Source organism: Mauremys reevesii, unplaced genomic scaffold (genome assembly GCF_016161935.1).
Source record: "Mauremys reevesii isolate NIE-2019 unplaced genomic scaffold, ASM1616193v1 Contig79, whole genome shotgun sequence".
NCBI classification, from domain to species: Eukaryota; Metazoa; Chordata; order Testudines; family Geoemydidae; genus Mauremys; species Mauremys reevesii.
In genome coordinates, this window is record NW_024100894.1 from 203271 (window position 1) to 217190 (window position 13920).

The 13920-nt window shown below is 51.1% G+C and overlaps 1 pseudogene; it reads left to right on the top strand.

The window, feature by feature from the left end:
* Nucleotides 1-422: 422 nt before the first annotated feature.
* LOC120394794 overlaps nt 423-13920 on the top strand; it is a 43197-nt pseudogene continuing 29699 nt past the window's right edge.

Consider the following 13920-nt stretch of genomic DNA (forward strand, 5'->3'; position numbering starts at 1 on the left):
AGGGCTGGGGCCAGGCAGAAAAGTGACTCTGCACCAACAGCCCCTTCTTGTCCCAGCTCTGCTCCCGGTGGGTGGGGGTCTGCGAGTCCTAGAGCTGCTCCCCTCAGCGCCTGCGGGAGCCGAGCCTGCTCCAGCCTGCCTGAGTCACAGTCAGTGCGTTCTGATTCGCCCACCCACGCTGCATTGATCAGCTGTTGCTTCCCGCCGCCCCGCCCCCTTTCCCACTCAGTCACTCCGGATTTCAGCTCCCCTCCCCCGGTAGCATCCCCCCTCCTCTTCCTCATTCTGCCTTCACCTAGGGCGGTGGCATGGGGTGGGGGTGGGAACTGGCTGATGCTTTTTGCTGCTGTTGCGTTATGTCCCCAGCCGGGCAGGGCTGTGGCGGGCGGTGCTGGACGGGGGGATTACTGGGAACCCAGCGATCCCTGGGGGCAGGAACAGCAGCGGGGGGGGACTGACACCCCTGCACTGGCTCACCCAGCAAACTGCCCCTGCCAGACCGCTCCCCACCAGCTCCGGGCCCTGCGGGTGGTGGTGGTGTTATGGTACTTTAAGCGGAATTTGCTCCGCCCAAACCAGTGATGGAGACGGACCGTTACTTTCACTTTTGAAGCGTATATAAGGCCCAGGCGCGCATGGGGGGGGCTCGGCCCCGTCAATTCAGCTACAGATGTAACACCGGTAACGCTGATGGATCCGGTCTCAAACCCTCTGGCTCCGTGACCCGTGTGCGGAACTGGGGCTGCAGCCTCGGTGAGTGACCGGGGGACCAGGGCTGGATTTAGGGGCAGGTAACCGAGGCGACTGCCTGGGTGCCAGGCTGGGGGGCGCCGGGCTCGGGGTCTGTGTTTGTTGTTAGCGAGAAAAGGAAAAACCGAACGTGTGAAGTGAAATGTTTCAGCTTTTCCTGCGCTCTGCAGGAATTTGCTGCTTAGGATGCACTCCGCAGTCGCGCACAAACTGAGCATGCTCAGTAACATCTGCTGAAGCCACCGCCCTTCACCTGGCCCTTACTAGGGGTAAGATTCTGCTTGTGGCTTTTTACAAGGGTTAAAAAGGGGCAAAGGGGGCGAATTGGAGCAGGGGGTGGCCAGGGTCTGAGCAGGGGGCGAAAATTGACTGGTCGGGGGGCTCAAGCAGCTAAAAGCAGGGTTAGGAAGGGGCTGAAGGGCAAAATCAGGGATGCGGGTGGAAGGAGCCGGCGTTAAGTCCAGGGGTGAGGCGCTGCCAGAGGGTAAAACCCTGGCACAGGCAGGGGCAGAGGGGTGGGTGCAGCAGAGGGGATTTTTTATTTCCCCTCTCACAGACAAAAACCTCTCAGCATCGGCTACCCAAGGCTGGGTTCTTAAAGGCACAGGCATCCCAATGCCTAGTCACTGCAGCTTTTCTTTGATGTAACCTACTGAGCTGCTGCAGCAGGAGACTTTATTCAGTGAGACCAGGCCTTCCCTACAGCCCCCCGCCTCCACCCCAGACTTAGTGAGGGACAATGGGGCCAGGGGGGTATTATGTCATTCAATCATTCAACCCATAAAATAGCACACATTCTGCCACACTGAACCCCCCCCCAACAGTAACCTAGCTAATGATAATAATAGTAAATAATTTCAACTCATATAATTAATGAAAAATGTGTGTATGCTGTATATGAGATGATATGAGAAATGAAAATGAGCTTGCTTTGGGATTTTACAAGGCACTTATATCATTTAAACATATTTGGTACCTTGAGTAATGATAACACTTCTTGCAAATCACATAAATAGGGATCTCATGGTCCCCTTCCCTCACCCATTGCAAAGGCACAGGGGTTATTGCTGGCTGCCCTAGGGCTGCAGAAAACCCTATGGGCAAAACATATGGAAAGAACAGGATCAACTTATACAGAGGGCTGAAGGGGGACTCCCGTAGTGCATTAACTAACACTTAATAAATACATCAAAATTAAATACATTACAGAGATAAGAACCTGTCATGACACACTTTACTTCATGAGAAGGTCCAGAGAGAGAAGACCCAGAGGGAGTAATGGGAGGGGCAATCCTAGGGTGACCAAAGGGGCTGGTAGAGGGAGCAGACAGAGAACAAGGGTAGAGGCAGAGTCACTGCAGGGTTGACCCAGTCTTCTGCCTCTCCCTGTGCGTGGAAACACTGATCACTGTCACTATAGGAGGGAACAGTAGAATGGAATGCCCAGAAGAATGAATGACTTGAGGACAATTTCCTGAGGGACCCTTACCCTTGCAGAGCTTTTCTGGCTCCAACCTTTACATTTCTACACAGGATGGTTTTGCCCACAGAAATAAAAATCTGCACATCTTCCATGTGGTTTTGGACCAATGGAAAAAAACAGTTACAATTCAAGTGACTTTTAAAATTGCCTATGAAACCGAGTTAACAAAATAAATGAGCTTATGAACAATCAGAAAATCTACTTCTCAAGTGAAAAAACTATAACTGGACTTCTTGGCAAAGACTTTGTAAGTTTTCTTACAGGAGAAGTCACAAACTATCTGGAAAGGAAGAGTAGACTGAATTACTTGCCTCAGTGAAATTAAATACCCAGAGAATTGCTGGGCCTGTGATGATGATGACCAGGGCTTGCTCACCTGTGCCCCCCCCCCCCCCATGCTGTGGCGGCATGGCCAGGCAGGTCTGCATCTGCAAGCAGGTGCAGCTCCCATGGGCCCTGCTAGCCAATAGACTGGGAGCCTCCTGGCCAATGGAATGGGCTGGGCTGGGGGCAAAGGCAAAGGGGGAGATTGTAGGGAGCTCTGGAGTGGGGGAGGGGCGTTGTTTGGCACAAAGGGGGGGCTCTCTGGAGAGTGGTGACAGGGGTGCACTGTCATTGGGGGTGTCTCGGGGAGTCAGAGGGTTGTGTGGGTCTCTGTGGGGCAGGGGGGGAGTGATGGATGGAGCCAACCACAGCCCAGGTCTGCTCTGCAGAGGGGGTGTTGCTATAGCCCCGTCAGGAAGCCCCCTCTGTATTTTATGCCAGCCCTGGGATGTCCATCGCTGCTCCTTTCCCCCGCCCATGGCTCCATCTGTCCCCACAACACCCCTGGCTCACTGGCTGTGTCTGCCTGACAGTGACACACTCCTGCTGCTCACTCTGCCTGTGGCTCACTCCCACTCCCTGCTGTGGAGGCGCAGCCAGGCAGCTCTGGCACCGCCCACTGCAGCTCCCATTGGCTGGGGTTCCCGGCCAATGGGCTGTGAATCGGGTCAGTGCTGGGGCCTCCCCTCAGCACACAGCGACTCCTAGCTGCCCCCGAAGTGAGAGCGCCCCACATTGCTGACCCATGGCACTGGGACCCCCAAAGCATGGGGCCTGGGGACCAAACATTGATGGATCTGGGCCCACCTTCAGGAATATTGGTGCAGCATGGGAACCACGGGCCCATATAACTCACCGCCTATGTTGGCTGCATTTCTGACAACACACAACTTAGAAGAGTTAAATGCTTGTCTATTGAACCCCAAACAGATGGCTGCTTGTGCATTTGATGGAGCTGCAAACTTCTCTGGAAGACATAGTGGAGTACAAGCTTTGCTCAGAGAAAAGTGTAACTCTAATCTCTCTAATACACACTGCAGAGACCTTATACTCCAACTAGCACTAGAAAAGGCATTTAAAAAGCTATACATTGAATCAGGTATCGGGGGTAGCCATGTTAGTCTGTATCCACACAAAAAAAGAGGAGTCCGGTGGCACCTTGAAGACTAACAGATTTATTTGAGCATAAGCTTCCATGGGTAAAAAACCCACTTCTTCAGATGTGTGGAGTGAAAATTACAGATGCAGGCATTACTATACTGACACATGAAGAGAAGGGAGTTACTTCACAAGTGGAGAACCAGTGTTGACAGGGCCATTTCAATCAGGATGGATGTAGTCCACTCCCAATAATTGATGCAGAGGTGTCAATACCAAGAGCGGGAAAGTTGCTTTTGTAGTGAGCCAGCCACTCCCAGTCGCTATTCAAGCCCAAATTAATGGTGTTAAATTTGCAAATGAATTTTAGTTCTTCAATTTCTCTTTGAAGTCTGTTTTTCAAGGTTTTTTTGTTCAAGTATGGCTACTTTTAAATCTGTTCTAGAATGTCCAGGGAGATTGAAATGGTCTCCTACTGGCTTTTGTATGTTACCGTTCCTGATGTTCAATTTGTGTCCACTTTATTCTTTTATGTAGAGACTGTCCGGTTTGGCCAATGTACCTGGCAGAGAGGCATTGCTGTCACATGATGGAATATATCGCATTAGTAGATGTGCAGGTAAATGAGTCCCTGATGATGTGGCTCATGTGGTTGGGTCCTCTGATGGAGTTGCTAGACTAGATATGGGGACAGAGTAGGCAACAAAGTTTGTTACAGGGATTGGTTCCTGGGTTAGTGTTTCTGTGGTGTGGTGTGTAGTTGCCGGTGAGTATTTGCTTCAGGTTGGGGAGCTGTCTGTAAGAGAGGACTGGCCTGCCTCCCAAGGTCTGTGAGGGTGAGGGATCATTTTCCAGGATAGGTTGTAGATCGTTGATGATGTGCTGGAGAGGTCTTAGCTAGGGGCTGTACATGATGGCCAGTGGTGTTCTGTTATTTTCACTGCTGGGACACTGGTACAGTTGGTCAGTAATAGCACAGGACAATGATACAAGGACAATGTCTGGTGATTTGTGTGAAGTGAGCTGTTGGGTCTTCATTTATTTCATAGGGAACTGGAGCCCACATCACCCCATCCACCATCACAATTGGCACTGTTGCAGATGCTGTTTGGCATCTCAGCACAGAGGTGAAACATCCACTGGACACAGAGTGACTGATTCAGATCTCTAGAAGGGGCCTTGCCCTTGGGGTCTCAGTCTGTGCATGAAGTGAACGTGGCCACAAACTCTGCTAAGTTGTTTTATTTTACTTGTACTAGGAAACTTATGAAGGAAACTGACACTGTGAAGAGGGTTTTCTCTGCTGATCTTGGGCTGCTGCTGAGTTTCTGCCAGCTGCCTGCCCTTGTCACACTCCTCACAACCAGAACTTTGTAGGGGTTTATCTCTAGTGTGGTGGGAAGCCTGGGCAGGTGGGTGTTAAATAAACATTATTTTCCTTATTACAGCTGGGCCCAGCGTATTCCTCTGTTCTTAGGCTGCAGAATTCACCTCTTGCTGCAGATATTGGGCTCCAGAATCTCCACCTGCATCTTCAGAAATCACAGGGGGGATTTTCAAAACCCCATAAAACATTTGGATGCCCAGTTCCCATTTGAAATTAATGGGAATTGGGCACCCAATTCATATAGACTTCAAGGGCAGAAGGGGTCATCATGATCATCTAGTCTGACTTCCTGCACATTACAGGTCCCAGAACCTCACCCACCCACTCCTGTCATAGACCCCGAGCCTCTGGCTGAGTTACTGAAGTTCTCAAGTCATGACTTAAAGACTTTAAACAATAGAGAATCCACTATTTACTCTAGTTTAAATCAGAAAGTGACCCGTGCCCCAATGTGCAGAGGAAGACAAAAACAAACAAACAGCGTCTCTGCCAATCTGTCCTAACATTCCTTCCTGACCCCCAAAATGGTGATCACTTTGACTCTGAGCATGTCAGCAAGACCCACCAATCAGACACCTGGGAAAGAATTCTCTGTAGCAACTCAGAGCTCTCTCCACTAATATCCCATCTCTGGCCATTGGAGATATTTGTACAGTCACAGATGGGGCATATGGCACTGTAGGCAATGTCATCATACCATCCTCTAGGTAGCTGTGAAACCTCAGCCTAAGTTTCTAGTTTTATGGTTGCAGAGATAACTTTGAAAATGAGAACAGGTAATGACTGCCTGAGTCTGCAGGCAGCCTGAAACAGCAGCTCTGAAAAGAGAGAACTGCACCAGGCATCTGAGTTAAGGCCCCATGGAGCTTATGATGGTATGGTATATTATATGTTGTATTAATGTGGCTGGAATCAATGGGTCCAAAGAACTAAAGGTGTTAACATGACCCCGTCACTTTCTAATATTAAGCACTTTTAAACAAGGTTTGGGGTTTGGTTTTCAGAGACCTCAGGCTGCTGAATCCCATGGCAAACACACCATGAAACATCCTGTAACCCCTTTGGGGTTTAGAGAGCATGGCCCCTTTAAATCTTTTTCCCGGGGGGAGGGGGAGAGTAAGAAAAAGGAGGGAAACTCCAGGGGGTGGCACTGGAGCTCCAGGGAGAGAGAGAGGAGCAGCACAGCTGGCCCTGCAGAAGGAAGCAGAGGGAACCTCCCTGAGGCCTGAGGAGGACAGGCCCGATCGGGGACAACCCAGGACAGGAGCCAGGAGGAGCCCTGTGCTGGGGGGAATCGCCCGAGAAGGATAGGCCAGAGCTGGACCCAGTATCACAGCTGCCCGGAGCTGCGTGGGACTGTGAGTACTGGGGCTTGTGACTCTGCACTGGGTACAAGGAGGGAGGCTGTAGCTAGTTAAGTGGGGAGGGGGTCGCTCTGTGCGGCTTTGCAGAGAGTGGCAGAAGAGGCACCGGAGGGGTTTGCTGGGGAGAGTTCACTGGCGCCGAAGACGACCAGGAGCACCCAAGACTCACCACCGGACTGGAACTTTGCTCAGGCCTCCTGAACTCTGTGTGCAGACACATTGCTCGGTGTCTGCCCTTCCAGATTGTGCTGCCACTGGGCCCGTGGGGCCTTGGTTTGAATGCAGCCCTGTTTTACTGCTCCCCCTATATTTCCCCTTGTTGTTTTTCTCCTCTCAGCCCTCTGTAAATAAATATCTCCCTTTGTTATATAGACTGTGCTTTTCCTGTGGGTGTGTGTGTTCACTCTGGGGGGTTTGGAACAGGTGCCCCTGGGGTGGAAGGGATTTCTCCTGCTGCGTTCCTGCGCGCGCCGTCTCTTGGCCAGAGCTGCCTGCAGAGCAGACTCCATCTTGGCCACGAGGGCGCTAAAGTTACAATCCTTTTAACCTTTAATTAAAGATACAGAAAAGAAGGACAAACAGTTAAAACATCTGAAATTTAAAGTATTGAGTCAGGCTCTCATTTTAATAACATGCCTTGTTTCCGTTAGCTGCAGAGAGATTTTAGAAGGGAGCACCCCCTGTATGGCAGTCTTTATGGTTTCAGAGTGGTGGCCGTGTTAGTCTGTATCAGCAAAAGCACCAAGGAGTCCTTGTTGCACCTTTAGAGACTAACAAATGTATTTGGGCATAAGCTTTTGTGGGCTAAAACCTACTTCTCAGATGCATGGAGTGAAAAATAGAGTAAGCAGTTACAGCACATGAAAAGATGGGAGTTGCCTTACCAAGTGAGGGGACGGCGCTAAAGAGGCCAATTCAATTAAGGTGGAAGTGGCCTATTCTCAGAAGTTGACAAGAAGGGGTGAATATCAAAGGAGAGAAAATTACAAATGGTAGTAGCTGTTCTTTTGAGTAAAAGGGAAGAAGTTAGTTGAGATGGGCTGGAGCTGTCATTACTTCTGTGAAAGTCCAATCCCGTTTCCTAGACGACCAAACAAGACAAGCCCACGAGGGGAGAGAAAAAAACAGCAAAGAGAGGAAATGCACTTTCTGTCTGTGAGTCTGAGGGCTTGGCTACACTTGCAGATGTGCAGCGCTGGGAGTTACAGCTGGGAGTTACAGCTGTCTTCGTACAGCTGTGTAGGGAAAGTGCTGGAGTGTGGCCACACTGACAGCTACCAGCGCTGCAGTGTGGCCGCATTTGCAGCGCTGTTGGGAGTGGTTCATTATGGGCAGCTATCCCACAGAGCACCTCGTCCCATTTTGGTGCCGTGGGTTGTGGGAAGGGGACGGAAGGGTGCAGGTCATTCCGCTTCCTGTCCCAACGCCCCGTGATACATCGCTTCACGTCCCAGCAGTCACTGTTTTTCAGTCCACATTTGGCGCCATTGTGACTCTCCCCAATGGTTTCTGTGCAGCGTGATTTCTGTGGGAAATGAAGCTCGAGCTGCTGAGGAATATGCTGATGAGTCTCGCCAGCACATCATGTTTGGCAGTTGAGCTATTCCTTCAGCTCAAAAGTGACAGTGAGGAGTCTGACGATGATGATATCGAGGCGCCTGATGCATATGACACTAAATTGCTTGTGGCATTCACGGAAATGCTCAGCACCGTGGAACGCCGCTTTTGGGCTCGGGAAACAAGCACTGAGTGGTGGGATCACATCGTCATGGAAGTCTGGGATGACAAGCAGTGGCTGCAGAACTTTCGGATGAGAAAAGCCACTTTCATGGGACTGTGTGCTGAGCTCGCCCCCACCCTGCGGTGCAAGGACACGAGATTGAGAGCTGCCCTGCCAGTGGAGAAGCGGGTGGCTATTGCAATCTGGAAGCTGGCAACTCCAGACAGCTACCAATTGGTCGGGAACCAGTTTGGAGTGGGAAAGTCGACCGTTGGAATCGTGTTGATGCAAGTTTGCAGGGCCATTAATCGCATCCTGCTAAGAAGAACCATGACTGTGGGGAACATGCAGGACATTGTGGATGGCTTTGCACAAATTTCCCTAACTGTGGAGGGGCGATAGATGGGATGCATATTCCTATTGTGGCACCATCCCACCTGGCATCAGAGTACGTTAATCGGAAGGGGTATTTCTCTATGGTTCTCCAGGCGCTTGTGAATCACCATGGGCGTTTCATTGACATTAACGCAGGCTGGCCTGGAAAGGTGCATGATGCATGCATCTTTCAGAACAGTGGCCTGTTCAGGAAGATGCAGGTCGGGACTTTTTTCCCAGAGCGGAAGATCACAGTAGGGGATGTCAAAATGCCCATTGTGATCCTTGGAGACCCCGCTTACCCGTTAATGCCTTGGCTCATGAAACCGTATACAGGGAAGCTTGACAGGAGCAAGGACCGGTTCAACTACAGGCTGAGCTGGTGCTGAATGACTGTGGAGTGTGCTTTTGGCCGTTTAAAAGGGTGCTGGCGATATCTGTATGGGAAGCTAGACTTGGGGGAAAGCAGCGTCCCTGCGGTTATACCTGCGTTCTGTACCCTCCATAATATTTGTGAAGGGAAGGGTGAAACATTCAGTCAGGCATGGACTGCTGAGGTTCAAGTCCTGGAGGCTGAATTTGCACAGCCAGAGAGCAGGGCTACTAGAGAGGCCCAGCACAGGGCTACAAGGATTAGGGATGCCTTGAGGGAGGAATTTGAGGCTGAAAGCCAACAGTAATGTTTGTTGCCTTGCACGGGAGTGAAGTACAGTGGTTACAATGTTAGTAGGAATCTGTTTTTCCTAAAATGATTTGCAGTGCCTGTTTCTTTCCTGGGCTACGGTATCTTTCAATTTTTGCAATAATAAAAGCAGCAAAGAATCCTGTGGCACCTTATTGACTAACAGACGTTTTGCAGCATGAGCTTTCGTGGGTGAATACCCACTTCTTCGGATGCATCCGAAGAAGTGGGTATTCACCTACGAAAGCTCATGCTGCAAAACGTCTGTTAGTCTATAAGGTACCACAGGATTCTTTGCTGCTTTTACAGATCCAGACTAACACGGCTACCCCTCTGATACTTGCCATAATAAAGACTGTTTTCAAAGCCAAGAATTCATTTATTGAAAAGAAAATAACTTTATTGACAGACACACAACATTTTGGGAACCTAAAGGGCAGGGGGGCGGGGTGGTGGACTGTACAGTCACAGGTTTGAATATGTCCTGTCTGGAGTGCTGTGCAGTGAGTGCTGCACTTCAGGATGCCTATACTGCATGGTGATGTGGGTTGAGTGCAGAGGGTAAGGGTCGTAGTTCTCAGGGCTGGTTGGTGAACGCACAGATGTTGGGGGCAGCGGGTGCTGGTAAGAACCTGGATGCTGGGGAAGGGGGTTTTGAGCTGACATTGGGGCACAAGGGAAAGAGCTTTGGGACGGGGGCGGGTGGGGCGGCACGGTAGTGCTCTGCCTGCATGGCTATGAGTGACTGGATAGAGTCCGCTTGGCGGCCAGGATGCTTATCAGCTGCTTTGTTCTTTTCTTCTTAGCCACTGCATTTCTCTGGCGGATCCTGCTTTCCCTTTCCCTCTAGTCCTGCAGTTTTTTCCTCCAGTCCTGCTCTTTCTTACTTTCTCTGGCAGACTGATCCATAACTGCTTTCAGCATGTCTTCTTTGCTTTTTCGTGGCTTCTTCCTGAAGTTTTGTAGCCTCTGAGCAGTCAATGATACTGGTGGTCCAGTAGTCAAGGACACTTTTCGAAAGGCAAAAATGGGAACAGTTAACAGGGGGAGCATTGTTTATAATCTCATCCAGACAGTAATTCCCACACACTGAAGGAGTTTACAGTCTTCACTTTAGCATACTTTTCCCATACCAAACAAAGTGCACATAACCCACAGGAGCCACAAAATGGTGAGTAAGGGGGACTGATTGCTTCAGGGCTGTGCAGGGGTTTCTGTGCATTGGGGACAGCAAACAGCTACAGGGGGCATCTGCACTGAACACTCTCCCAACATTTTCCACAGGAGTTAATCCTGGAAGATATCTCTCTGCTGTGGGTCACCTGGGAAGAGCGGGAGGGTCTTCTACAGCAATGCGGATTACGCCCTGGCCCCTATGCATCTTGCCTGTGTGCAGCAATGATCCCCCCACCCCTCGCGGCACATTGGCGCGGACGTGTTAGCCTGACTGGGACAAGGACCACAGTGGCTCTCCCTATAAACTTGCGCAAGCACATTGCCCACGCTCTGGCTGAAACTTTTGAGGAGATTACTGAGGCTGATTACCACGACGTGATAGACCACATCAATGGGCTATTCCACATCTAGGCATGCATGCATGCAGCCCTAACCCCCCCTCCTCTCCCGAAACATTTCCATCCTGAAAATAAAAGCCGCTTACGGGTAACCCGCTCCTCTGCTTCTCCTTCATCAAGTACCGGCTGCTGCGACTGGCTACCTTCCTCCTGGCTTGAGAAGAGCTCCTGGTTGCATGCCTCCTGGGACTCTGGTGTATCTCCCCCCACTCCAGTACCCTCATTCTCGGTTTCCACCCCCCCCCCCGCGCTCTGAAGTGTCCATTGTGGTCGTCGGATTAGCAGTGGGGTCACCCCCAAGTACTGCATCCAGCTCCTTGTAAAAACGGCAGGTCGTGGGGGCAGTGCCGGAGCGGCGGTTTCCCTCGCGGGCTTTGCAATAGGCACTCCGCAGCTCCTTCACTTTAACCCTGCACTGCAGTGCGTCCCGGTCATGGCCCCTTTCCAGCATGGCCTTTGATACCTGGCCAAAGGTATCGTAATTCCTACAGCTGGAGCGCAGCTGGGACTGCACAGCTTCCTCCCCCCAAACACTGATGAGGTCCAGCAACTCGCCATTGCTCCATGCTGGGGCTCGTTTGGCGCATGGAGACATGGTCACCTGGAAAGATTCACTGATTGCACTCCACACCTGGCTGAGCAAACAGGAAGGGGATTTTTAAAATTCCCGGGGCATTTAAAGGGCGGGTCACCTGAGGCCGGGGCAGTAGAGTGCGAACTGATGAGCAGAGTGGCTGAACAGGCATTCTGGGATACCTCCAAATACCTCTGGAGGCCAATAACAGCGCTTTTGGTGGCCACACTGGCGGAGCAGCACTGCATCACCAGCGCTGCAATAGTTATACCCGAGGGAGAGCAGGAGTACAGCCAGTGCTGCAGCCAGGGAGATGCAGCCCTTTATGTGTCTTGCAAGTGTGGACGGTGTGTAAGTTGCAGCACAGTAAACCCACCACCAGCACTGCAACTCTCCAGTGTAGCCAAGCCCTGACTTTGACTTGTAGCCTCGCTGCTGGAGAATCACAGCACAAGGTCTGATCAGCCACTCTGAGGACAGAACAAACTTTTACCAGCATCGGGCTGCTTAGGGCATTGCTTGTAGCTGCCTCTTTCTGGCCACAGGCTTAAAGCTGAGTTGCAAAATATACAGAAGGCAAAAAGAGGGGGATAGGACAGAGAAAGGTAGGAAGGGAAGGAAATGGACACACGGGGTGTGTGTATGTGACAAATTCTCTTATCCCAGGTGGTGTCTGGGATTTAGCCAGAGTTAGTGGAGGTGGTGATGCCACCTGGGTCCCTCCCTGGCTCAGTCTGGTCAGCACATCCCTCTGGATCAGGACTATGAAGGCCCAATCATGTAATGGTGGATTCTGAAGTCCCAAGAGATGGTGGGGGTGGCAGCCATGACGGTGAAGCTCGCTCTTTCTGGCTCACCTGGCTCCCAGGCAGCCAGCAGTTAATCCCCCCCCCCCCCCAGATTCTCTTTTAGAGGTCGCCAAGGGAGAGCGGTGAGTGGAATAGCCCATCCTCTCAGTATTATGTTTACCAGCTTGGCCTAATTTCAGTCACACCCATTGTGGTCCATTGATTTCCCATCCCACACTTCTCATGTTTACCAGGCATGATCTTAACACAGTCCTGGAATTAAACCAGGAGCCTGTTTGTTGGGATTGATTCAGTCGGCCTGTCTCCCACCAGAGCTGGCACTAGGCATAAGCAGACTAAGCAGTAGCTTAGGGCCCCGAGCAGCTCAGGGTCCATGATTTGTGGAAATAATACAGTTAGAATTCTCTGGGGTGGGGCAGGGCCACCCCCCCCACACACACACACTATTCCTGCTTAGGGCACCCAATGGGGTAGCTCCAGCTTTGTTTGCAGCTCTTCCTATCAGCATTTATTGTTACTGGCTATTGTGATATTTTATTAATGTTTGCTCACTTCTCACAGCCCAGCTCACCATCCAGGGACATTTTTACCCCGAACATTACAACATTCCCCGGTGATGGAATTTAGCATTTTTCCAAGATCCCAGAGAATTCAGCAGGTTTGTTGCACGCAGCCAGGCACCAACTTGCTTTTTTGTTTCCCTGCCTTGCTGGCACCTGCGTCTTGGAGAAGAGCAGAGCAGCTGGGGCCCAGGAGAGGAGTGTCTGAGCCAGGCTGTCTGAACAACATTGCAGGAGCTGAGGCCCAAAGGGTGGGGCTGGGCCACCTGGAGAGTATAGCAACAAACCCTGTCCCCCAAATAGTCATGGGTTAATTTTGCATCGATGAGTATTTTCAGCCACGAGTCCTGCATGTATTTGTAGGGTGGGGCTGGGAATGAGGAATATTCCAGGGCACTAGAGTAAATTAACCTGGCCACTGAGTCTAGCGGCTGCTGAAGCAGACTTTGGTCCCATTCTTTACACAGGGCTGAGGTAATTACAGTGACTCCTGGAGCACAAGAAAACAGCCTGCAGAACTGACTGTGTCACCAGTCGAAGTTGAGAGCTGAGGCTGCTGGCACAAAGCTGCCCTCACACTAATGTTGTGGGTGTGTCAGATGAGTTTGATCTTTGTGCCAGAACCATTCTGAGGAGCCAGTGACAGTCACATTCCAGCCTCTTTCCGTTTTGAAGCTGGTGGATGTGCCAAGAGAGGACAGTGCTTCCATGAAATATAAAATGTATTAACTTAATGAAAAGCTCAGGGGCAGGCTGGAGTTAATCCCTGTTGCTCCCTGAGGCCTCCAGCAGGATGGATGTTACAGCCTGGGAAAGTGGTGCAGTCACTGGGAGCAGGAGCTCTGCCTAGAGAGAGTGGCTCTGGGGGCTAGCGAAGCTGGGAGATTGGAATGGCTCAGAAACAACTCCAAAGGACTCCGCAGGTAGGGGGTTCACTCACTGCAACCCCAGCTGAACTGCATCCTTGGTATTTCCTGGATCCTGGCGCTGATTAGTCAGAGGAGCTGCAGCTATCAAAGGGCCTCGCTCCTGGGATTTGGGGGATAAAGTGTCACTTTCCCATGGGAAACTCAGCTGTGGCTGTAGAGATGCTCACACAGATTCAGAGACCTGCTCAGTCACTTCTCCACTGCCAGGTTCATGTTTGTTTGCTGTTCTCCTCTATTTACTGACAGTCGTAGGAACCGATTGTCAGTTGTAATTTTCCTGTGGGCGCTGTT